The sequence below is a fragment of the Schistocerca serialis genome, chromosome 5 (assembly GCF_023864345.2).
Source record: "Schistocerca serialis cubense isolate TAMUIC-IGC-003099 chromosome 5, iqSchSeri2.2, whole genome shotgun sequence".
Classification (NCBI taxonomy): Eukaryota; Metazoa; Arthropoda; class Insecta; order Orthoptera; family Acrididae; genus Schistocerca; species Schistocerca serialis.
The window spans coordinates 198,358,017-198,385,853 of NC_064642.1; positions in this window are offsets into that span (position 1 = coordinate 198,358,017).

The window sequence follows — 27,837 nt, forward strand, 5'->3', positions numbered from 1 at the left end:
GGAGACGAGGTATTGGCAGAAGTAAAGCTGTGAGGACGGGGCGTGAGTCGTATTTGGGTAGCTCAGATGACAGAGCGCTTGCCCGCGATAGGCTAAGGTCCCGAGTTCGAGTTTCGGTCCGGCACACAGTTTTAATCTGCCAGGAAGTTTCATATCAGCGCACACTCCGCTGCAGAGTGAAAATCTCATTCTGGAAACAGTTCAAATGGTGATATCAGTGGGGAAAACCTAGGAATTCTATAAGTGACCTGACTGCTATAAATAGCCTTGCTGGTCTCTACAGCGGTAAGTGCAAACATGTTAGGTAGGTCAGCAGACTGGTTATTTCCCTTTGTCCTGGCATCTTGGTTTGTAATGTCATAGAGATTGTGCCCCTGTACCACACTGTTCATCTTGGATTCTATGCGTAGTACTAGTGACCTGCTTCCACCAACAGGACTTTGCGCCATTTGCGAGTTTTGAATTTCCTGGCAATTTATACTGAGGGCAACAGTCCTACTTCCACAGTAATTTCGTGAGAGTTGCAGGAAAGCCCACTTTTACAGTTGCACTATTTTTCCATTTCTTCTCATTTTTTAAATTCCAAGCTATTTTATACATAGGGCAATTAGTCTATGTCAGTGGCGTGGGAGAAACCTGCCAAAATTATACGTCATAGAGGGAGGGAAGGGTTGGAAAATCCGATAACTCATCAGTGATGTCATTGGTGTCCTACTTTGTACCGAGCGAGGTGGCGCAGTGGTAGCACACTGGACTCGCATTCGGAAGGACGACGGTTCAATCCCGCGTCCGGCCATCCTGATTTAGGTTTTTCGTGATTTCCCTAAATCACTCCAGGCAAATGCCGGGATGGTACCTCTGAAAGGGCACGGCCGACTTCCTTCCCCATCCTTCCCTAATCCGATGAGACCGATGACCACGCTGTCTGGTCTCCTTCCCCAAACCAACCAACCAACCAACCAACCTACTTTGTGCCAGAACTGGCACAGCCAAACTACTTCTGTGGTCTACGAGCTCCCACGAAGAACAAAAAGAGAAGATGCTGTGTGCGAAATAGGGTACAACAGGCTGTTCTCGTGCTTGCGTGTAGATGAAGACACCAGAATAATGGAGTCTTGCTGCGTCAGGAGGTGCCATTACTGTCAAGAGTAACAGGCTGCAGGAGGTGGTAGAAATGGCACGTAGTTTCCAAGGCAGACGCCTCTGAAATCATCAGCAGCTGAACATAACAGCGGCGCCACGAGGCTGTTTCTCGCGGCAGCTGCGAGCCGCTGCAAGTGTCCCCGCCGTTCCGGCTGCGTGTGTGTCTCTCTATTTTCTTTCGCGGCTGTTTATATTCCCCGCGTTTAGGGCAGCGACGGCGCGCGGTAATCCCTTCACGCTCGCGCGTGCAGATCCCGCGCATGAAATTTTATCGCCTTGTCTCCGCCAGCTAGCCGGCATCCACGTAATTAGCAGTCGGCGTGGAGGCGACTTACGTAAGCACTTGTGCACGCCTGCCGTCGCCTCGCACCAAGAGGTTGTGCTAGGTGCTCCGCCAGTCACACACGCGCATTAATCTCGCTCCCTTCCTCATCTGCGATACAGCGGGGCCCGTCGTCTTGAAGCTATTATCAGCTGTTCACACAGCAATTACAGTATCGCCCAGGATGTGGACACACCTACTAATTATTGCTCTCAGAAAATGTACGGGATATCGTATACACGTATGGCAAACCACGGGAATTTTCTTCCAGGTAGATTATGCCAGTTGCTAAGGAGGTACCCTGTGGAGACCAATATCTTTACTATCGGTTTACTGCAGAATTCTTGTACATATTTGTGGTGTCACCGTCAGATACCACACTTGCTAGGTGGTAGCTTTAAATCGGCCGCGGTCCATTAGTACATGTCGGACCCTCGTGTCGCCACTTTCAGTGATAGCAGACCGAGCGCCACCACACGGCAGGTTTAGAGAGACGTACTAGCACTCGCCCCAGTTGCACGGACGACGTAGCTAGCGATGCACACTGACGAAGCCTCGCTCATTTGCAGAGCAGATAGTTAGAATAGCCTTCAGCTAAGTCAATGGCTACGACCTAGCAAGGCGCCATTAGCAGTATATTGTCTGAAACTATAGAGTCTCACTTGTATCGTCACTAGCGATGTACCAAGGATGGATTAAAGTTAAGTGTTCCAGAAGCTACGTACTTTTCTTTATAGCATTCATTACGTATCCTGTTTCAGACCTCACGCCAACCTGCGTGAGCTTATAGCGTATATTTCGATCTCCTCAAACCACACTGTGTCGGCACTTCTGTCGAGACATCAATATTCTCGGTTCGAATATACTGAATTTCCTAGAGACCGAGAAACTTGTGTCCACGAATCAGAACGGTTTTAGAAAGCACCGCTCGGGCGAAACTCAGATTGCCCTTTTCTCACATGATATACTACGAACTAAGGGTGAAGGGCAACAGATAGATTTCCGAAAAACATTTGACACAGTACCCCACAATAGACTGTTCACAAAGGTACGAGCATACGTAATAGGTTCCCAGGCAAGAGAGTGGCCCGAAGACTTCTTACGTGTTAGAACCCAGTATGTTGTCCTCGACGGCGAGCCTTGATCAGAGATGAGTGACTTTAGGAAGACGCAGATGACTTAGATAACATTTCTAGTTGGTGTGATGAATGGCAGCTTGCTCTAAATGTAGAAAAATTTAAGTGAATGCGGATGAGTAGGAAAGTTGGACCTGTAGTATTCGGATACAACAGTAACGATGTCCTGTTTGACAAAGTCTTCGTTTAAATATCTGGGCGTAACGTTGCAAAGCGATATGAAATGGAACGAACGTGTGAGGACTGTGGTAGGTAAGGCGAATTGGGAGAATTTGGGAAAAGTGTGGACTAGTATAGGAGATCGCATGTAGAACGCTATAGCCGGCCGGAGTGGCCGAGCGGTTCTAGGCGCTACATCCTGAGGCCGCGCGACCGCTGCGGTCGCAGGTTCGAATACTGCCTCGGGCATGGATGTGTGTGATGTCCTTAAGTTCTAGGGGACTGATGACCTCAGAAGTTAAGTCCCATAGTGCTCAGGCGTTTTTGTTAGGGACGCTATAGTACTGCTCGAGTGTTTGGTATCGACACCAGGTCTGATTATAGGAAGACATCGAAGCAAATCAGAGGCGGGCTGCTAGATTTGTTACCGGTGGGCTGTAACAACCCGCAAGTATTGGAGATGTTTCGGGAACTCAAATGAGAATCACTAGAGGGAAGGCGACTTTCTTTTTGAGAACATCACTGAGAAAATTTAGAGAACCGGCATTTGAAGCTGACTGCCGAACGATTCTACTGCCACCAACACATTTTTCGCATATGGACCACGAAGATAAGATACGAGAAATTACAGCTCGTGCGAAGCATACAGACAATCGGATTTCTCTTTCTCTATCTGCGAATGCAACAGAAAAGGAAATGATAAGTAGTGGTATAGGGTACCATTCACTGTACAGTGGCTTGTGGAGTATATACAACTGCACCAATGTTTGACTGCTGTACAGAGTCGCAAATGGCACATTTAGAGCAATAGCTACCTCCTTACTGAAAAACAATTAAAACTTCTTAACGTGATCTAGTCACCAGTCCCAGACCAATTTCAGTTAGACTTTGCACTAAGTACCCTGAATCAGATCCTTTCTTGACACAGATTTAGCTAGAATCTTCAGCACAGTTATAAGTACCGTGTGACTGGGAGAGGGGGCATGTCGCGTGTGTTTACAAAATGATAAAACATCGTATACACAGATTAAAAGAATAAATATCGCTGATTCCAGTGTGTTGCAAGATCATCATCCTGGACGAAAACAAGCTTCTCATAGAGAATGAACGCAGATTCAGAAAAAACAAATTCATTTGAAAAACACCTTACTCTGTCCACACACAGCAACTTGCAAACAATAAGTGCAGGTGAACAGGAACGCTCTGTGTTCTTACATTTTCTAAAACGGGCAGATGGGTCTCAACATAGCTTTTTTTCAATCTGACTCTCCTGCTTACTAGGCAGATTTGCTGATCACAGCACCCTAGTGGCATTGTGGCCACCTTAGCTTCACGGACTGCCCTTCCGAACACATGTCTCCGAAAGAATGTAATTCCATCACATAAATAGATTTTCCAAAGGCTTTCGACACTTGCTTGTCTGTTAGCACTAACATCTCTACGCAAACGCCGCTGCTCTCAGTCATTAAGTGAAGGCCATCGGCCACTGTGTTGTTCATGGCCGGCCGCGGTGGTCTAGCGGTTCTAGGCGCTCAGTACGGAACCGCGCGACTGCTACGGTCGCAGGTTCGAATCCTGCCTCGGGCATGGATGTGTGTGATGCCCTTAGGTTAGTTAGGTTTAAGTAGTTCTAAGTTCTAGGGGACTGATGACAACAGATGTTAAGTCCCATAGTGCTCACAGCCATTTGAACCATTTTTTTGTGGTGTTCATCGTGCCAGGTAATGCCTGAAATTTGGTATCCTCCTGATACTGTGGATCTCGGAATACCAGATTCCCTAGCTATTTCCGAAATGGAATGTCCCATGCGTCTAGCTCCAACTGCCACTCCGCGTTCAAAACCTGTTAATCCCCATCGTGCGGCGATAATCACGTCGGAAACTTTTTCATATGTTGTCACCCGAACAGATGACACCTCCGCCAATGCACTGCCCTTTTGTATCTTTTTTTACGCGATACTACCGCTGTCCGTATAAGTGCATATCGATATCCCATCACTTGTGGCACCTCATTGCAGTCCATACGAAAGTGTAACAGAAATACTCGGCTAACTTAAATGAGATTCCTCGGAGAAGGACGATTTATTTCTTGCAATATCCTGTTGGGTATGTTTAGAAACGTGTATTCACAGTAGGCTGTGTGACAACTGTGCTGTCACCTTCGCATATCTCGCATAGTGATCAAGAAGATAAAGAGAGATTTGGGTGTGTACAGATTCATACAGCCATGTTCTCCTCGATTAGTACGCTAATGAAATAAAATCGAAAATCGCTAATACTGGTACGGTGTTCCTCTACCATTCGCTTGCCGAATATACAGGGTGAACATTAATAAAACCGAAAAACTGATTGGAAAATGGAGGAAAATGGTCTTATGAACATGTGTCCGGAAATGACGGCGTGCGTGCGTCGACAACAAATCGTCTCGGAGCGCAGTCCATAACTGCAGCACGTCTACATATTAACAGATGTTCAGAGTTGTCTCCATGGGATTGCAGGTGGCCGGCATGAGTGGCCGAGCGGTTCTAGGCGCTAGAGTCTGGAACCGCGCGACCGCTACGGTCGCAGGTTCGAATCCAGCCTCGGGCATGGATGTGTGTGATGTCCTTAGGTTGGTTAGGTTTAAGTAGCTCTAAGTTCTAGGGGACTGATGACCTCAGAAGTTAAGTCCCATAGTGCTCAGAGCCATTTTGATTGCAGGTGATAGGTATACTAGCGGTTGTCAAGCAGGATACACGTAATCGTACTTTAGCGTTGACCACGTTGGCAGCCCACTTGCCTGGAGCTTGTACTACGGTTAGTCTCAATGTCCTGTTGAACCAGGCCATAAAAAGCTAGTGTACGCATAGACCGCTGCCTCTCCGCATGTTCGTCTTTCCGAAAGAACCTATGATCACACAAACGCTCAAAAAGGGCTTGAATTATATGATGTGGCTGATGTCTGTGAGGGTACTTGGTTTGCTATAGCCGTTTCCATCTGCTTAGCCGTATACAGACACCATCTTGGCCTGTTCCCGACACGAATACGGACCATTCTACTGCTTACAGTACACCGCACAGTCACACAGCCTGTAACATACAAGGAAGACATGGCACGTGGTCAAAGGACGTGTCATTCATCATCGCCACCTACCGTGGCAACAATGCATTTCTGGTCACTTCCAGACAGGTATCCGTACTTGCAGCTTGCCGGTTTTTATTCAATTTCACACTGTTTGTGTACATACGGCATGGTTAAAAGTTATGACTCCGAATTCGTTACATGGGACTCTTAAAGATTTGAAAACTAAACATCTCTTATTAACAAAAAATATGGCTCTGAACACTATGCGACTTAACTTCTGAGGTCATCAGTCGCCTAGAACTTAGAACTAATTAAACGTAACAAACCTAAGGACATCACACACATCCATGCCCGAGGCATTATTCGAACCCGCCACCGTAGCGGTCGCTCGGATCCAGACTGCAGCGCCTAGAACCGCACAGCCACTCCGGCCGACTCTTATTAACATTCTACACCTTTATTCTATGTTATTTATTTTCCAACGTAGTCACCTTGACAACGAACACATTTCTCCCAACGACAGGGCAGTTTGTTGATATCATCACTGCAGTATGTTTCAATGCTGTAGACGGAGCCACAATCGTACATCTGCTTGCATCTCTTCATCACTATCAAAATGAATTCCTCGAAGATGTTGTTTGAATTTTCGAAACAGATGGAAATCGTATGGGGTCAAGTTCAAGTCAGAATTGTATGGAGGATAATCGATGGCAGTGAAACAAAGGCGTCGGATTGCTGCAGGTTGCACAGTGCTCGTGTGTGGTCTGATTAGTCATGCTGAAGGAGATGGTGCTCCATGCGAGGACGAAATATTCGAATTCGAAACTCGGTTACAGCACGTTCTTTCTGACCCACCGACATGCCTACGATAAACACTATCGTGTTACACGATACAATTCCGAGCCCCCTAGCAGAAGAAGGTATTAAAGATGTAGACTTGAAGACGTGCTGACACGGGGAAAGTTTCCAACCGATTTCTCATACACAAACAGCAGTTGACCGGCGTTGCCTGGTGAAAGGTTGTTGTAATGCTTCGTGAAGGAGGAGAAATGAGTGCCATCACGTTTCCGACTTTGATAAGGGTCGCATTGCAGCCTATCGCGATTGCGGTTTATCGTATATCGACATCGCTGCTCGCGTTGGTCGAGGTCCAATGACTGTTAGCAGAATATGGAATCGGTGGGTTCAGGAGGGTAATACGGAACGCCGTGCTGGATCCCAACAGCTTCGTATCACTAGCAGTCGAATGACAGGCATCTTATCCGCATCGCTGTAACGGATCGTACAGCCACGTCTAGATCCCTGAGTGGGACGTTTGCGAGAGAACAACCATCTGCACGAACAGTTCGACCACGTTTGCAGCAGCATGGACTATCAGCTCGGAGATCACGGCTGCGATTACCCTTGATGCTGCATCACAGAGAGGAGCGTCTCCGATGGTGTACTCAACGACGAACCTGGGTGCAGGAATGGCAAAACGTCATTTTTTCGGATGAATCCAGGTTCTGTTTACAGCATCATGATGGTCGCATCCGTGTTAGGCGACATCGCGATGAACGCACATTGGAAGCGTGTATTCGTCATCGCCATACTGGCGTATCACCCGGCGTGATGTTATGGGGTGCCATTGGTTACACGTCTCGGACACCTCTTGTTCGCATTGACGGCACTTTGAACAGTGGACGTTACATTTCAGATGTGTTACGACCCGTGGCTCTAGCCTTCATTCGATCCCTGCGAAACCCTACGTTTCAGCAGGATAATGCATGACCGGATGCTGCAGGTCCTGTACGGGCCTTTCTGGATACCGCGTCCGGCCATCCTGATTTAGGTTTTCCGTGATTTCCCTAAATCACTCCACGCAAATTCCGGGATGGTTCCTCTGGAAGGGCACGGCCGACTTCCTTCCCTAATCCGATGAGACCGATGACCACGCTGTCTGGTCTCCTTCCGCAAACCAACCAACCAACCAACCAACCAACCAACCTTTCTGGATACAGAAAATTTTCGACTGCTGCCCTGGCCAGCACATTCTCCAGATCCCTCACCAAATGAAAACGTCTGGTCAATGGTGGCCGACCAACTGGCTCGTCACAATACTCCAGTCGCTACTCTTGATGAACTGTGGTATCGTGTTGAAGCTGCATGGGCAGCTGTACATGTACGTGCCATCCAAGCTCTGTTTGACTGAATGCCCAGGCGTATCAAGGCCGTTATTACGGCCAGTCGTGGTTGTTCTGGGTACTGATTTCTAATGGTTCTATGCACCCAAATTGCGTGAAAATGTAATCACATGTCAGTTCTACTATAATATATTTGTCCAATGAATACCCGTTTATCATCTGCATTTCTTCTTGGCGTAGCGATTTTAATGGCCAGTAGTGTAGTTTTTTACTCCACTTCTGGCGAGTAGCATTGTACGTCGGTATTTTAAGAGAGTCGCCTTTCCTCAACTAGTTCCTCGGTACGGACAGCAGCAGCAGGAAATTCTGCGATTACAAGCGCACTAAACATGTATTAACTGTCACGCTGTGACCTGCCGTAGTGTTCACACGCTCCTCTATTATTCTCGCGGCGAGTATGCCAGCTCGGAACTAAACAGCACAACACTTGTCACATTATCGTAAGAGCAATAAAGAGCGACTGCATTAGGATAATGACAGACCCTCTGCGGGTTAATGTGTGTAATTAGACAATCATGATATTTCAGTAATAAGTCAAAACCAATTACTTGGGCGATTAATCGAGCAAAGCGGTTAACAGCGAGAAGCGAACGAGGCGTGGCATCCAGCCAGGAACTGCTCCGTTAGAGCTGCCGCTTTCTGAGGTAGCGAAATCAAGCAGGCTTCCAGAATTAGTCTTTCATTCTGCAGCAGAGTGTGCGCTGCTGTGAAACTTCTGTCTGACAGATTAAAACTGTGTACGAACGGGGAGGGCGTTGTTTTCACTGGCTGAGCTACCTAGACACTTCTCACGTGCCCGCCCACGTATCTTCACGTATCTTCACTTTTCCAACTTCATAGAAATTCCTCTTCATATCTTATACCACTAGTAGCCCTGAAAGCAAAGATATTTCGGAGAAATGGCTTGGTCACAGCTTAGCGGATAGTTTCCAGAATGTAAACTTTTATCCATTCCATTTTGGCAGGGTGATACAGCAACCAGTTTTGAATTATTTCAGAATAAAAACAATCTCGGCTGCAGGGTTATTTAATATCAATAACGTTTTTCGCCCTTAGGCATCATCAGATTGTGTAAAAGGAGCTGCCGCACGGGATCAGCCGAGCGGTCTAGGACTCTGGAGTTGTGGACTGTGCGGCTGGTTCCGGCGGAGGTTCGAGTCCTCCCTCGGGCATGGGTGTGTGTGTTTGTCCTTAGGATAATTTAGGTTAAGTAGTGTGTAAGCTTAGGGACTGATGACCTTAACAGTTAAATCCCATAAGATTTCACACACATTTCTTGTAAAAGGTTAAAAAATGGTTCAAATAGCTCTGAGCACTATGGGGCTTAACAGCTGAGGTCATCAGTCCCCCAGAACTTATATCTACTTAAACCTAACTAACCTAAAGACATCACACACATCCATGCCCGAGGCAGGATTCGAATCTGCGACCGTAGCAGTCGCGCAGTTCCGGACTGAGCGCCTAGAACCGCTCGGCCAACGTGGCGGCCTTGTAAAAGGAGCTGGGTGTATAACTCATCCGTCATAAAACCATACAAAATGGAAAACAGACGCACCAGTAATTAGATATGACGTATGAATTGCATATCCAGTTACTTTTTGCGTCCATTTTCCATTTTATAAGGTTTTATGACGGATGGGTTACATATTCAGCTACTTGACACAATCTGATGATGCCCCAAAAGGGTGAAAGGCATTACATGAATCTTTGACTCTGCAGCATAGTTTGCGCTATCACGAAACTTGAGTCCCTGTCTGGCTCTTAGTTTTAATCTGCCACATTGCTCAGTTACAGTGCACACGCCACTACAAAGTCAAAGATTTGGTCTGGAAACAGTCGCCAATGTAGAGTGTTGGGGATGTAAGTCCAGATATTTTATCGGTGACTGAGGACAATGTAGTGAACAACATTACATCAGTATTGACTTCATTTGCTGTCTAATAATTATAGGTATTAGGAGTAGTGTGTTTTTAGGTTGAGGTGTTTCTCCGGGATGTAGCTTCTAAAATGTGCTGTTACACAAGAATGCAGAATTTTGAATGATTGAATCGCGTTAATAATTAGGAAGTACTGAATCGAAGTGGGGGAAAAAAGAATTTTAGGGCACAGCTTGACTAAAAGAAGGGATCTGTTGATAGGACATATCCTGAGGCATCGAGGAAGTGTCAATCTGCTAATAGAGGCAAGTGTGGGGAGTGGGCATAAAAAAGGAAGAGTGTCACCGAAGCGTGACTATGGCAAGCAGGTTCAATTGGACGCAGGATACAGTCGTTATGGGAGGGTGGAGAGACTTGCACTGGATGTAGTGTGGAGAGCTGCATCAAAACAGCCTTCGAACTGAAGACCACAACGACAGTAAAAGCAACACAGTGATCGGGAATGTCGTCAGCTAGTATGGGATTTCCTTCTAATGGCCGTCATGTTTACCTACCCATAGCTGCAAGTGTTATCCTTTAATTTGCAAAGATACTTGCATTACGGGGAACAATATCTCTTTATCGTCGTTACTAGTTTCTAAATCTCCCAGAGACCGTAGCCAAACACGATAAGAACGCAGAGTTTCGACTATGAATGAGGATGTGGAAGGGTTAGTGCTTGAATCTGACCCTCCTCACCTTCGAGAAGGTGCTAGACAAGTCGTGGATTTAGAAATGCAAAGCTAAGTCATCCTCTTCATCACTATTTGAATTCTTTTAGAAACATAAACAAATAGCAGAAACTATTTCCTAATTCACACAATACTCAATAAACCTATTGTTTTGCCGCTTCTTATATTCCACGTCACTTCATTTGTCAGGGCAAAAGTATTAAGGTTCCCTAGATTGCGCCTGTCTGCATTTGTGCCATCTGGAATTTCGGCACATAAAAGTGAAGGCTAATCGTTTAAACTGTTCACAAGAAACTTCGCATTGTACTGGAATCAGTGCGCAACATTACTATTGCAGGTGCAAAAGCAACTTGATAAGCACTTATAATTATGTTATAAAACTAGCAACGGAATTTTCTTAAGCGATGCTACTCGTCAGTTCGCTGTCAGAACTATACAAAGTAATATTTACCAATTTGCAGCACCTCTACCGTGAACAGATAGCCCACTTTATAACAAATACGCACCTTGAATCTCGAACGTTTAGGATACGTATCTCTGCTCACGTTTACTACACACTCTTATTTCATATATTCCAGTGACGCCATTTTCAAATATGATAACGAGACTCTCTGAAAATCCTCCAGAAAACACATTAAAAATTTCAGATATTGATCAGATAGTCTAATGATAACAAGGAACAGTCAAATGTAAACGAGACAGATGAAAAAATACGTAAATTGTTTATTTTTTTAAAAACCAATTGCAATAACTGTTAATACGAGGGTCATTCAATAATTAGAGACAAATTGGTCTGGGGAAAAAACTGTTGTTAGGGCAAGTTTGGTACTATTGTGGCTTTAAGTTGACGTCACTGGGATGAGCTCTGATCAGCTGATGTAACAACATTGTTTTGTTTATAACTTCAAAAATACGTTTCAAGATGGCGAATCCGCTTGAAACGTCCACATTAGTTCAATAACGTTCTTTTGTTCGTTTTTTAACTGCTGAAGACGAGAAACCAATGAATACATACTGTAAAAAGTCTTAAGTTTAGGGTGAAGGTTGTATGAATCGTGATTTTACCCATTCTACCAGCAATGAAAAATAATATCTTTTCATAAATTTAGCTAGGTAAAAAATGCACACCATACTTGATAGTTCTATTCCCTTGCAGCGCCATCTACCGTTCTGGAAATTATGTGTGCTCATTAATAACTGCTTTTTCCCTGTAGATGGCCTCAGTGGCTCGATCTAGTTCGCTGAAGGAATAGATTAACAGATTATGTTGTTACTGTTTTCCCATTTTCTAATGGTTGACAAGTCGTTATCAGTATAACTTTACTCAATATATGGCGGCCTTTATATTTTTCGGGTAAACTCACGTAGCTAATCGTTGTTTCTTCGAATATTTTAGGCCATTAGTATGTAAGTTTGCTGCATTGAGCAGATGGTCTATGATCACAAGATTGTTCATATTTGTTCACATTAGAACGGTATAATACAGTATGTTGTGTTGTTCTCTTCCTGATGATTATTTATGTCACCTTACATCGAGTGACGCCTATTCATTCTGGAATTTTAACTTTTGGTTATATAAATGGTTTTGTATCTCCTTATATGTATTAACTTTTAAAGAAAATATGTATTTTGTGAAATCTGATGCAGTTGCCAATTTTCGCACCTAAACTGAGCCATTCTTATTCAAAAAAGTTGTTGTTAGATGGTAAATGTTTTTCGGTGTCTAGAGTTGGTTTTATATTTTTGAGCGTGCTGCTCTTCTTGTTCTGTAAATGACTTTTGAGCATGTATTTTAGCGCCGGTGGTTGGCAGTGATACGGCAATCCTTGTATCGGTTACCACCATACTCATGAGAAATATAAGGGCGCATGGTACATTTGTTCATGAGGCTATATTTCGCATAGTAGATCTAAAGTCGTTATCCTCATATATGGTTCTTTAAATACGCCTCACTTTGTTAATCGCATTATTTAAGTAATACGATTGTTTATCTCGTACTGTAATTTTTACCTGAACTCTGCCAACTTTGGATTTGTGAATTCAGTAACATAGCGTCATCTATTTGAAGTGACATAAATGTGCCTTTTGATGCACTTGTAGTTCGTATGTAGAACGTCAGATGGCCACTGATACCACTATTCGGTTTCGTCATTATGACAAATAAGTTTCATTTCCTAAATTTGTGTGAATTAAATCATATTTTTAGCGAGTTTATATCTTCTTACAATTTTGACGATCGTAGTTTTGACGTATATATTTAATTTGTTATTATCATCTGACAAGCAATGTTCAGACATTTTCACTTGTTGTAATTATTTAAATTGGTATTATAAATTACCATCACTGTATAATTTCTTTTGTAATGTGATATATTCCTTATTGCTTGTATTTTACGTTAGTTCTGTATTTTACATAGAGGACGCTTATTGCAATGTGGCGCCACCTCAACTGTAATGCTGACCTATGATGTGTCACTTTATGATAGAAATCTGCCAAGGACTATACTTCTACTTATAGCGTGTATCTGTTAAAAAAGGGTATATTATGACTTTGAATTTTAATTTCAGACACCTGTATATGTTGTATTTCATGTAACTACGTTTTATTTTCAATTTTTGTTTGTTAAAGCAGTTGTTGTTTATGCCCTGTCTCTTGTATTTGTTTTAGCACCGATGATGACTGATAGCAGTCGATATCGCTTTGCAACAAGATAAATAAATTATGTTTCCGCGACTGGTTGCTACATTCTTTATAATTTTCTATTCCACGGCCGCTGTACAAAGAGGGAACCTTATGCAGCCCAACATTCAAAAGACATTATTCGTGCCGACAGCCATGTGACTGTGGAAATGGTAGTTGATAAGGCTCAAGGTAGTACTGGTACAGTTCATAACATTATCTGTAATAAGCTGAAGTACCGCAAAACATGTGCTAGATGGGTCCCAAAGGAGCTGACGTGATTACACAAGGAAATAAGGTTGAGAGTGTGCACAGAGGTAAAGGAACGTTATGAAAGAGAAGGTGAGCATTTCCTCAACAAAATTTTAGCTTGTGATGAAACTTGGTTTCTCTATTATGAGCCAGATACAAAAAGACAAAGCTTGGCATGGAATCACACCGCCTCACCTGTCAAGAAAAAATTCAAATCCCAAGCATCATCAGTAAAAGTCATGTTGACGGTGCTTTGGGACGCTAAAGGTCCAGTTTTTTGTGATTATCTCGAAGAGCAGCGTACAATGAAGAGCCAATACTACTCGGATTTGCTTTTAAACAAGGTGAAGCCAACCATGAGAAAGAGACGTCGTAGATCTCAGAGGAGAGGTGTGATTCTCCAGCAAGACAACGCACGTTCTCATACTGCTCAACTAACCCGTGAAACCATCTACAAAATGGGCTGGGAAGTATTGCCTCATCCCCCTTACAGTCCTGATTTAGCACCTAGTGAATTTCATTTGTTTGGTCCACCGAAGGAGGCACTACGTGGAGAGAGGTCCCAGGACACCGAGGACGTAAAAAACTTTGTGGGAGATTGGTTAAAACATCCAGATAAAGAGTTCTTCGCAGCCGGAATACTAAAGCTTGTAGCCCGTTGGAACAAGTGCATAAATGTTCAAGGGGTTTATGTTGAAAAGTAGAAAAAGTATTGGTTTGTAAAAGTAATCTCTTTTTTTCTGCAGACCAATTTGTCTCTTTAATTATTGAATGACCATTGTACATTATCCCACTCTTGAGACTCGATGAAAAAATGCTCTGAGCGCTATGGGACTTAACTGCTGAGGCCATCAGTCCCCTAGAACTTAGAACTACTTAAACCTAACTAATCTAAGGACATCACACACATCCATGTCCGAGGCAGGATTCGAACCTGCGACCGTAGCAGTCACGCGGCCCCAGACTGTAGCGCCTAGAACCGCTCGGCCACTCCGGCCGGCTGCATCTCTTCGTGCGAATCAAATCGTGGCTTCGAATGTCCTTCTTCGGGGCTCTAAAAACATGGAAATCGTTTGAGAAGAAACCGGGATTTTGTGGAAAATGTGTCACGGCTTCTCAGCGAAAGGGGGCGGACCCACATGTTGGCAAGTTTGTTTCGGCTACGCTGCAGAAGTTTCGCTGAGAATCTCTGACACATCCTCCATACATATCTCTTCCCATGAGATGAAGCCCTGTCGAATGGCATCCTAGGCTGTCAATTTGCTTCGAACGAAGAAGAGCACGCCTGGGTGTAATCATGGTTCCGTAGGCAATGGCAAAAATGCTTGCACGGAGGCATTGACCGTCGTCTCACAGTGGGTTAAATGTGTTAACTCTAACGACGATTACTTTTTATACGAGGTGTGGCTAGAAAAAAACCGGACTAGTACTGGTGGAACAATAAAACGAATGCAATAAGGCTGAAAGTCGCGTGGCCTGTCACGTGACTCTCGCTCCGCCTACTGCTCGAGTTTCATCTGCCTCCTGCACTCAGTCTGCCCGTGGCGTCTGTTTTAAGTAGTTGACGTTTTGTCTGTGCGTCGGAAAATGTTGAGTGTACAGAAAGAACAGCGTGTTAACATCAAATTTTGTTTCAAACTAGGAAAATCTGCAAGTGAAACGTTTGTAATGTTACAACAAGTGTACGGCGATGATTGTTTATCGCGATCACAAGTGTTTAAGTGGTTTAAACGATTTAAAGATGGCCGCGAAGACACCAGTGATGACACTCGCACTGGCAGACCATTGTCAGCAAAAACTGATGCAAACATTGAAAAAATCGGTAAACTTGTTCCTTGTCAACTCCTGTTAACTCAGACACTGCTCTGATTGTTAAACGGCAATCTTGTCGAACAAGTTTACCGATTTTTTCAATGTTTGCATCAGTTTTTGCTGACAATGGTCTGCCAGTGCGAGTGTCATCACTGGTGTCTTCGCGGCCATCTTTAAATCGTTTAAACCACTCAAACACTTGTGTTCGCGATAAACAATCATCGCCGTACACTTGTTGTAACATTACAAACGTTTCACTTGCAGATTTTCCTAGTTTGAAACAAAATTTGATGTTAACACGCTGTTCTTTCTGTACACTCAACATTTTCCGACGCACAGACAAAACGTCAACTACTTAAAACAGACGCCACGGGCAGACTGAGTGCAGGAGGCAGATGAAACTCGAGCAGTAGGCGGAGCGAGAGTCACGTGACACGCCACGCGACTTTCAGCCTTATTGCAATCGTTTTATTGTTTCACCAGTACTAGTCCGGTTTTTTTCTAGCCACACCTCGTATACTAAACGTTCTTTTTTCCTTTTTTCCTTATGAGTCGTTTTCATTTGATTGCCCCTTACACATAACATGGTAGAGACTGGAGCAAAATACTGTACACATCGCAACGGTGCAAGTCATTGTACTGCTATAAAATATTTATTTCCATTCATATTTCGAAGCTGCCACCAAAGAGTTGAGCGCCATCGCACAAACGTATGTTCTGCTTGTGAGGCGGGTATTTCATCATTATTAACGAAACAGAAAAAGATGGAAAAGAAGATGAGTCAAAAGAAGACGCACTCGATGATGAGCTCACGCTCGAAAGGGGATCGCATGCGAGCAAATAAAAGGTAAGAAATCCTCGTGTGAGCAGTAGGAGTGTCTTATACAGACCTGTCCACATTACTGCGTGGCGATAAATTAAAGTGGCAGGTTTCGACCAAGAGCCAAGAACGTCTGGCGCCAGTCGGTAAGTATATCTTGGCTGACGTAAAACTGCAGGAAGAGTCGCTGGCCGAGAGTTGTGGCGTCTTGTCCCGCGGAGACTTAATTATTTCACGCGGCACACGTAGGGAACCGAAGACAGCCTGTGATGAAGGCAACTGTCGCGGAGCGTTATGCTCAGTGTGCCTGGAAACGGCTGTTTGCATTCGTTTAATAATTACGTGTGCGCTGCTGATGCCTCCTCTGCCGCGACGCATAAAATAAGAAGAGGGACTCCTGAACTGAATTACGTGCGTACGCGGGAATTAAAGAATCTTTGCGCTCATAACATACTCCTACGGCCGCCTCAGAGACAGATTTGCTTGTATTTATTTGTTTCCTAACGTATGTCTGTAATTTTTATACATAAGAAAACACTTGCTATTTTGAATGAAATTGTAGACATTGCATGTCACATTTTCTGCTATTTCATTCTGTTCTGAAACACGCTTCATCAGTTAGTTTCGTGAAAGTCGACCAAGAGGCGACACGAATCAAATAGAGACTATCGTCTACTAAACATTCTGGTAACTAGAGACAAGAGGTCGAGTTCAAAACGTGGGGGATCAAACGGCCATGAACTTATCCAAAGAAACATTCTGGTGATGGCAAATAGTTCAAATGGCTCTGAGCACTTTGGGACTTAACACCTATGGTCATCAGCCCCCTAGAACTTAGAACTACTTAAACCTAACTAGCCTAAGGACATCACACAACACCCAGCCATCACGAGGCAGAGAAAATCCCTGACCCCGCCGGGAATCGAACCCGGGAACCCGGGCGTGGGAAGCGAGAACGCTACCGCACGACCACGATATGCGGGCCATTCTGGTGATTTAGGGAATCCACAGAAAGAGAAAACCCGGATTAAAAGTTTTGAACTCTTCCAGATTGCGTAATCACGCTCCTTGTGAGTATTCGTTCCTCTGTAAAAATACGTGGCGTGGATCAGCAAACTTTGGACCAATTTTCGGTACACAAAGTACCGCTTGAACACTGTCGCCGGAAATTATGAGTCTGAAAATGCAGCCAACATGTAAGAGTTTATCGCACTTACACATCTCATCGTCTGTTTGGATGAAAATAACTGCTTTAGTAGCGCAACTTCCACCAACAATAAGTGAGAGGAAGGCAACTTACTTCTCACAACTACCACAATTGGCTAAGCTGGGAATAATGTTAGATTCATAAGTAATATAATTCGACTTTGTCAAAAGCAGAGTACATAGTATTTTTACTAGCGTCCACGTATAAGGGGCAGTCAAATGAAAACCGAACAACCGCTACAAATGGACCATGGAACGGTTCCACTCAAAAGTAGTCACCACATGGGCTAAGACATTTATCCCACTTTAAGACGAGTCAATGAATTCCTGTTTCGCAGAATGTAGTCAGCCGCTGACGAATCCACAACCACACCCACTCAACCACACCTACTCTTGCACTTCCTTGCCCGACTGAAGCCATGAGTTCACCCTCACAGCGAAGCATTCCACACACAAGTGAATGGTCCCTTGACTGGACTTTACTGCACTCACATTCAGGGCTATCTCAAAGGCCTCATTTCCCCCTTTGTTGTTTAGATCAAATAACACTTCTTCTGACGCACTTCAAAGTTGTCCACAATTTCCTCGGAACTTTGAATCCACTGATCATCTTGTTGGAATCATTCACAAAATTTTGGTTCAAATGGCCGCTTAGAGCGCATAGTTATTTCCAAGCTGTCTTCAGAGTCGGAGCCCTGCAGTTCTTTTCCATAAAGGTGACCTGGATTTAAAATTGTTTGTAGGTACTAGGTCTTGGTGTGTACAGAGTTATGGATTGTCTAGGGTTTTTCTGCATGCTATTCTGGCTAGTTGCGGTAGCCTAATATCAGGGCGTTACATTATCTTGGAACTCTTCCATTTGGTCCGTGTTTGCATAGGAAAACAACAATATCAGAAACTGAGTTCGCTTTGATGCAAAACACATTGTTATTAGTTTATTTGTTTATTTTCCCAAACTAGTTTCAGCGACAAATAACACCATCATCAGTGGGTTTTTTAATCTAAAACATGCAGAGAATAGCATAGTTATACAAACACAGTGGCACATTTTTGCATTTTTATTATTCGATTTTTGAAATGTAGTTTTCTATGGATACTTTCATACTACCTTACGTATTGTATGTTATAGCATGTTTTTGAGAATTATTGTCGCTCTTTGCGACATATTTTCCGTGCTTTTTTTCTGTTGCCGTTTTTTCTCAGCGAACATCATGTCATATGCAATTGTGTGAGCGGCTGTTAGTAAACAAATACTAAAAGGTGAACTTTGTATGTCAGCAATATACACTTGGGGTTGCGGTAGTGTTGTGGAATCCAGTTCCAGTTGTTTGGTGTGTACTGAGCTGTAACTTAGTTATTCGTGTACTCACGTTCGTTGGATGGTGTGTAGCTTATTCTTCTGTCATTTCAGAAGCAACGATATCAATAATGAAGTGACTTACAAACATGCAGTATAGTGCACGAATGTTAACTTGGTTGATTTCCGATGGGGCTGCAGTGTGTGGGAGAGACAAAGGCAGCTAGGGAGAAGCGCACAGGAAGCATACTTTGTAACAACTCTGTATCGCAAACGCGGATAATTTGCTTTCTATTCTGAGGAAGTGTTGTAGGTAGCACTCATGATGCATTTATAATTGTTTCATAATTCTATATAAAAAAGCTTGTTTGAAATAAGCCCTACCCATTGTCTCATTTACTCATTAGTTCCTTGTTTAATACAACAACTAAAAAAACTGAATATCATTTATCTAATGCCATTTTAAAAACAAAAAGGTTCAAAGAAAATTATTTTCCATTTTAAAGTTTAGTTAGGCTCTAATGTCGATGATGAGGAGGGGGAGGAGGAGGGGCGGGTAACAGCTAATACCTAATTCCACTCTAGGGTAACGGTTCCAGAAGGGCTTATAACCACTGTCCTAGATGGTGTACTCCGGGCAGAGCTTTAACACTGCACAGCGGCAAAAAGTCCCCTCTGCATGGGCGATCGGACGCACTACGCCACTCGGTCCATACGAAGATAAACGGAGCAAACGAATAATTTAAGGTGAATAGTAAGGCCGCCGTATGGTTGGTTGGTTGGCTTGGGGGAGGGGACCAAACAGCGAAGTCACCGGTCCAATCGGGCTAGGGAAGGATGGGGAAGAAAGTCGGCCGTGCCTTCTCAAAGGAACCATCCTGGCATTTTCCTGAAGAGATTTAAGGGGATCACGGAAAACTTAGATCAGGATTGCTGGACGCGGGTTTGAACCGTCGTCCTCCCGAATGCGAGTCCAGTGTGCTTGGTACCCACTGCGCCACCTCGCTCGGTCTCAGCTCTCCGTCTGTAGCATATTTTTACCGGCAGTGCACGGGTTCCACGTAGAGTGAGTGACTGCTGCTCCCAGCGGGACAACGAGAACCGTTATTGCAGCGGCGCCAGGTTGGGAGTAGATGAATTCCACCGGCCTGCGGAAGCGTGGGCAGTCCGCAGGAGACCCGTGCAAGAGCCGCGCTGCAGTCGATATTCCTCGTGGAGCAGCCGCTCAGAACAGGCCGGGGAGTCAGTCAGCGGCGGCGCATGTGTTCTGACTGGTAAATCCTGTTCTTTCTTTCGTCGCGACTCGTGACGTCAGGCCACCAGCCACCAAATGCTGCCAGTAGATTGTCTTTTGAGAGCCTATATGCAGAGAGAGAGAGACAGAAAGAGACAGACAATGCCTCTACGGCAGCAGTGTTTCTGCCAAAATGCGGCGACGCGTACGAACAGACGGCAGCCGAGTGCAAAGTCCGCGCTGTTAAACCTCTGGCAGAAGACAACACGGCAGATGCCATAACCACATTTCGGAGAAACTTCGCTCAGCGGAAGAGGAGTCAAAATAAGCGGTCACGTGTCTTATCCTTAGCTACTCGACCGTTTCTGAGAAAAAGACGTACAAAGTTTTCGACGTGGTTTACATGCTTTTATAGCTCGTGATAATCTCAGCCGTAAAAATGATAGGTGACGCAATGTCTAGCATCGCGGACTCTCAGTTTTGCGACCTGTTTTTGAAACTCGATTATTGTTTTCATTTAATTTATTTTATTTTTTACTCTTATCTTCCCATGACAGTAGAAAGTTAATACACGAATGTTTCTTATCAAGTTAGGATATAAAAGGGTATTATATTAATTATAAAATTAAAACTGGGTCACAATAAGTGTCATATATTTATTATGTAAGATATGTATGTATGGTATTTTTCAGAGGTTACAATCCTTCTAAATTATTATATTCTTATATTTCGCCGGCCGGTGTGGCCGAGCGGTTCTAGGCGCTTCAGTCTGGAACCGCGCGACCGCTCCGATCGCAGGTTCGAATCCTGCACCGGGCATGGATGTGTGTGATGTCCTAAGGTTGGTTAATTCTAAGTTCTGGGGGACTGATAACCTCAGAAGTTAAGTCCCATAGCATTCAGAGCCATTTGAACCATTTTTCTTATATTTCATTCTTATATTAATTCTTACATTTTATTCTTATTTCAATTCTACAGGAAGATCTGGCGCATTCCCTCTGGCGGTACCGTTCGTAAAATCATTCGAAACATACGAATTCCTAACAGTACAAGCATCACACGAAGACAGGTCTGTCCCAGCAACATTTCTTGGTATAAATCTCATTCAGGAAAGAAACGTCGTTAACATTGCGGAAGATTTCACGCGTTGGCAATAATTTCGCGGCAGATAAAGCTTAATAGATCAATTTACCGAAAAGTGACGCTTGCAGCGGATCAAGATACGCTACAGGAATTTCACCGAAAAAAGTTACAAATCTTCTTCTCATTGATTTTTTTGTAATTCATTTACCAGACATACAATTAGTACACGAATAAGGACAACGTTATTTCAGTACACACTGGAAAACATTCTTATTGTCATCTTGAACGGAAAAAACAGAAGTAGCTAAAAATAATAATCGGTTTTGGAACACGGGGCGCAAAAGTGCACAGCCGCGCCGCTAGCCACTGTGCCGCCGCTTCAGTTGAACTATTTACTCGACAAAAGGCACATAAAGTACCTTGAAAACTTTGACCGTCGTTCTGTTAGAAACGGCCAAGTATCTACGGATAAGCTGAGACACGCCTTCGCTTACTTTGATCCACTTTCCACTGAGCGAATTTTATGGGAAATTGGATTATGGCACTTGCAGTGTTCTCCTCGTGAGGGAAAAATATAAGATTACATTTCGGAAAACACGCTGGTAAACGTGGTTTGTTATATGATGTGATTATACCCTTTCCATTTACATTAAACGTGGTTTGAACTAAAAAATGGCTCTGAGCACAATGGAACTTAACTTCTGAGGTCATCAGTCCCCTAGAACTTCTTAAACCTAACTAACCTAAGGACAGCACACACATCCATGCCCGAGGCAGGATTCGAACCTGCGACCGTAGCGGTCGCGCGGTTCCAGACTGTAGCGCCTAGAACCGCTCGCCACCCCGGCCGGCTGATTTGAACTATCGTATACTTATTGAAGTAATAATACATGCGCCTAGCGCTATTTACGCTAACAGTATTTGGAGTTCATTACAGTGAATGCAAAAGATATTTTGTCTAACTACACATTTCTGCTCTGAAGGTTGTTATAGTTTCTCCGCTCCTCTGAAGGGTGTTCAGGAGATAAGGCACTTAACTATCAATAACACAGACTAGAAATTTGGGTGTTTTAAGATTTATTTTCCATGACTTGTGGAAGAAGTTACACACTAAACATACATTACAGCGGATAATATGCAACCCCACAATAAATATTAATGTCTTAATTTAGACAGTAAATCTTCATGTGTGCTATCTCATGAAACTACAAACTTTATATCAAACAAAGAAATTCGCCAAACAGCCATGGAGATTGAGAAGTCAAGACTTCGAAGGAAGCACTTGAGAGTTCACGACATCCAGAATCAGATGGCCCCAGTATGCCAGCATCGATAATTTTTGAGAGGTGCGTATGGGGTCTGAAGACGGCATATTGAATTTCTGAAACTGCTAGTGAAAATAAAATAAAATAACTTTTCAACTTGCACAGCTGTTTGGCGAATTTCTTTCTTAAATATTTGACCAGCCGCTGCCCATGTCCAAAACGGATCAACACAGAAAAATTTTGTAGTCCAAAGTATTTGTTATTATTTTGGTGTGTGTGAGTGTGTGTGTGTGTGTGTGTGTGTGTGTGTGTCCACTCACAATTTATCTGTGCCCACAGTCAGCACATACATAGAAACCGAATAAAAGCCTGGTGTTCTCTTTCGTCATGGTACTGAGATTGAAATTTATTGAAACTTTATGTTACCGCAAGGACAGTGAGACATTCACAGCACGAAATGTTTAATAGATATTGTTCTTCAAAAAATCGGTACATTTCCATACTTGGTGGAATAAATAATGTTTACAAAAACTTTGGGAGTCACTATGAGTGAGAACTCAAAAAATTATTGTAACAGGCATACCTCACGGTAGTCATCTAGTAGATTCTGGTACTTAAAAATTCAAAGTCCTGGACAGTATCTACAGAAAGATCTGCTCGTCAACTGCAAATGTATTTTCCCCTGGGTATTTTATACTTCCTCTGTTTACTGCTAATGCCCACTAATTGCCTCATTCCGTGAGAAACGAGCATACGAAATGCACCAGTAATACTGATGAAACTTCCTGGCAACGTGATGTTCTTTGATAAGCTATAATTTCATAGTCGCTATTCAGAACACTTTCTGATGGTATATGAACCTCCTACACCTGTCATACACAACACTAGTCTGCGATTTGAAACTTTTAATTAGATTACTTGTTGAAAGTAGGGGTTCTTGAATCAATTTTTTATCTAGAAATAACTACCGTTTTTGTATACCGAGACAGGTTTTTACACAAAATAAAAAGTAATATTTAGACGATTTTCACTTCTGAGTCCTCGAATATATTTTAACACCATTTTACACAAGGTGAGCTTTTAATCAAAACACATTTAAAAAATAAAATACATTTGAAAAATGCTCCTCAGAGCTTCCCAAATTTGTTTCGTGACTACCTTGTATAAAAACAAGAAGTTAACAGAGTCTCGAAAGAAAGAAAAGGAATTACAGAAATTATAAGCTACGTTTAAGAATGGATAGTTTTCTGTTGCTTGCATGAAATCACGCCCACGTGGCTGCGCTTGCAGCCTGATCGCCTACAGACGACATTCTAGCCAGGTAAAGGCTTACCATACCACTTGTCAACAACAGCTCCGACACGGTTCGTGGCTTCACAAGTCGAGTAAGACAAAATAGATAGGGAAAGACCCTACACCAAGAAAAAAGTTACTGAAAGACAGGCTTAACGTAGGCACACATGAATATAAGAAAGATTATTTCACTCATTTACAAGCTTCAGTGGACGTAATTTGCAGGCCTTTCACAATCGTAGTACTAACAAGGGAACCTCCCCATCGCACCCCCCTCAGATTTAGCTGTAAGTTGGCACAGTGGATAGGCCTTGAAAAACTGAACACAGATCAATCGAGAAAACAAGAAGTTGTGTGGAACTATGAAAAAAGTTAGGAAAATATACAAACTCAGTAGTCCATCAGCAAAATAGGCAACATCAAGGAGAACGTGAGCTCAGGAGCGCCGTGGTCCCGTGGTTAGCGTGAGTAACTACAGAACGAGAGGTCCTTGGTTCAAGTCTTCCCTCGACTGGAAATTTTACTTTCTCTATTTTCGCAAAGTTATGATCTGTCTGTTCGTTCATTGACGTCTCTGTTCACTGCAATAAGTTTAGTGTCTGTGTTTTGCGACCGCACCGCAAAACCGTGCGATTAGTAGACGAAAGGACGTGCCTCTCCAATGAGAACCGAAAACATTTGATCCCAAGGTCATAGGTCAACCGATTCCTCCACAGGAAAACACGGCTGATGTATTCTATACGACACTGGTGACGGCATGTGCGTCACATGACAGGAATATGTTGTCGACCCACCGAACTTGTGCACTTGACGAATGGGTGAAAAGATTCTTCTACCTTGCCCGATTTAGGTTTTCTTGTGGATGTGATAATCACTCCCAAAAAAGTGAAGAAAACATAAGAGTTTGTCACATAAACTGAAAATAAAAAATTAAATTTTTCAGTTGAGGGGGACTTGAACCTAGGATCTCTCGTTCCGTGGCTGCTCTTGCTAACCACGGGACCACGGCACTCCTTGCCTGCCAGTGTCCTTGGTGTTGCATATCTTCGGATGGACTACTCAGTTTGTATATTTTACTAATTTTTTTCATAGTTCCACATAACTTCTTCCTGTTTTCTCGATTGATCTGTGTTCAGTTTTTCAAGGCCTATCCACTTTGCCAACTTATAATTAAATCTGAGGGGGGTGCGATGGGGAGGTTCCCTTGTAAGTGAAATATTGGCAACTAACATATATCCACAACTTCACTCGTGTATGTGTTGAACACACATATTGAACACGCTCCCTCCTCCCCCTCGCTGTATCCACCTCATCCTCCTTTATCCTCCCACCTCTATCCGTCTATATCTGCCTCGCCACCTATCTCTGTCTCTTTATCGCCTCCTCCCCTCTTTGTGCATTCCTTTAACCCCCTCTTTCTGACCATATCTTCCGCCCCTCTCCCTATTTCCATATCTTCCTTCCATCTCCCTCTGACCATGCCCTCCTCTCCCTATCTCTTTCTATCTCTACCTCCCCCTCTTTCTTTTCCAACTGCTGACCACCCCTCCACATCTTCCACCTGCCTCATCCATCTCCTTCTTCTCCCATCTCTCTGTCCTTTTCCTCCTTCCTCTCACTCTGTCCATCTCCACCTCTATCCATCTCAATCTGTCCCGCTCCATGTCACTAGCATGTATACAGTTCAATAAAGCAGGCCGATACACTCCCACAACACACCTGTCATGCAGGGCAACCTACATTTCAGAGCCCAGAAAACCATTTGTTGCTCATGAGATGTAGGCTGCTCTGCAAAGTCGGTTGATTCGGTAAGTTGATACTGTTCTCACACAATATTCTTGTCATGCCGGGCAGCCTATGCTCAAGGGGTTGGAGAATACAAGGTTTTACCCATATCTCCACTCCTATTTGAGCTAGCAGTGTTTATAGCCGTGAGGCCTGCTGGTTGAAATCAAAGCAAGGGTTTGGAGGAGATCCCAAGACTGCCTACGCTACACTTGTCCGTCCTCTTTTAGAATACTGCTGTGCACTGTGGGATCCTTACCGGATAGGACTGACAGAGTACATCGAAAAAGTTCAAAGAAAGGCAGCACGTTTGGTATTATCGCGAAATATGGGAGAGAGTGTCACAGAAATGATACAGGATTTGGGCTGGAAAGCATTAAAAGAAAGGCGTTTTTCGTTGCGACGGAACCTTCTCACGAAATTTCAACACCAACTGTCTCCTCCGAATGCGAAAATATTTTGTTGACACCGATGTACATAGGAAGGAACGATCATCAAAATAAAATAAGGGAAATCAGAGCTCGTACGGAAAGATATAGGTGTTCATTCTTTCCGCGTGCTATACGAGAATGGAATAATAGAGAATTGAGAAGGTGGTTCGATGAACCCTCTGCCAGGCACTTAAATGTGATTTTCGGAGTATCCATGTAGATGTAGAAACATATACACATACACTCTGCTTTATACATACAGGATATTAGGGGTATGGGTGCAAATATTTTTATCGGCTTCTGTGAACATTGTACTGAAAAACACTATATCAATATTTACTTCAGTTTCAGGCTAATAATTGTAGCTTTTAGCAGTAATAACTTCTCAGTTTGTTTAGTAACTCCAAGTACTTGTGGCAAGAGTAAGCCATTAACACTTATTTTCCAGTGGGCAACAGATCAGATGATAAAGAGTGGACAGAATGTTTAGTCTGTACTGACAGGTGTAGCCCACTTAGTGGTGCAGTTACAACTGTGCAGAATACATCAGGTAGTAAAATATGTGATGTGTTTGCAGGAAGACTGTTTACCACTGGGAATAACCAACTAAAACACTGGAGTGGGTACTTGTTAAGGTACCAATGATCTCAGTATCTGTACTTATACCTCTAACAGCCTGTATAACAGGTGATGTGTGGACAAACCGCATACTAGTCATCTACAAGCCTCCACTGACACAGTCTGCGACCGCTACGGTCGCAGGTTCGAATCCTGCCTCGGGCATGGGTGTGTGTGATGTCCTTAGGTTAGTTAGGTTTAAGTAGTTCTAAGTTCTAGGGGACTGATGACCTCAGAAGTTAAGTCCCATAGTGCTCAAAGCCATTTTTGCTACAGTCTGCAGATTTGTGTCCACAATCGCAGAGCTAAGTGAAATATTAATAGCGGTGAGTGTACACTGCCATTTTACATTTGTGAATTATGACTCAAAACAAACACCTCCAAATCCTTTAAAAATTTATTATGTAATAATGTTGTTACAATGTGTATTCTTTGTACTTTTTGATAATGTTCTCTCTTCAGCTGTACGATCCTTGCACCCAATTTTACTTATTTTAAGTTTACAATTAGATATACGTTTAATTTTTTGTCAAAAGAAACTCAAAACCATGTTCTGAAATAATGTTTTGTTTCTCCACTAGACAGTGCCGCAAGTTCCTCCTAAAAATCGTAACACCACACACAACAAATGTAAATCCACGTGTTGAAGGAGGTTTAAACCTTCCAAACGCGTCGTGGAGATAAATAAACAGTGACTGGTTACAGTAAACTTGTTGTTTCATTTAATAAATTATGAGTCACATTTCTGCAAGTTTTTTGCTATCACAGTTCTTCAGTCAACTGAATGAGTCGTATACTTCTTAATTTGATATGAATCTGTTTTTAATGCTGTGTTTCTCTGAAGTGCAATTTTATTGGACTTTATACTAAAGTGGTTTAATAAGCACTAATATAAACAGATTATTGTTGTATTAAACCGTTTTACAAATTTTTCTGCAGTTAAATAGTTTTTCATTATTATACTAAAATATTTTACATTGTCATTGTTATTATCAATAAAATTGTAGGCATTGTAGGCTTCTGGAGCTGATGCCAAGCTCTATTTGGGAGACGGGGGGGGGGGGGGGGGAGGGGGGAGGGGGATTAACGAACTGTGAACTCTCTACCCCCTCTCCCCCAGATCTGAAACTACTATCTACTCCTGTCGCTACTCTCATAAGCCTGTTTTATAAAACGATTTCTAGTTTAGCTTGCATCAGCAGAACTTCGAGATCTGTCATTTTCAGAGGTGACGAAAATCGTAATACTTGTAACGCTAGTTATTCTTTATGTTGCAGAATACGTTGAGGCAGCTGTTCAGTGTATGGGAGCAACTAGTTATAAATGATAACTAACGACGCCCTGTGTTATAACTGTGTTGTAATTTAAAGTACAATCTGTACGCGTCCTGAATCAATTTAAATATTTGAAAATATAGGCGCGCATAGGTGTCGAGTGAAGTATCAGAA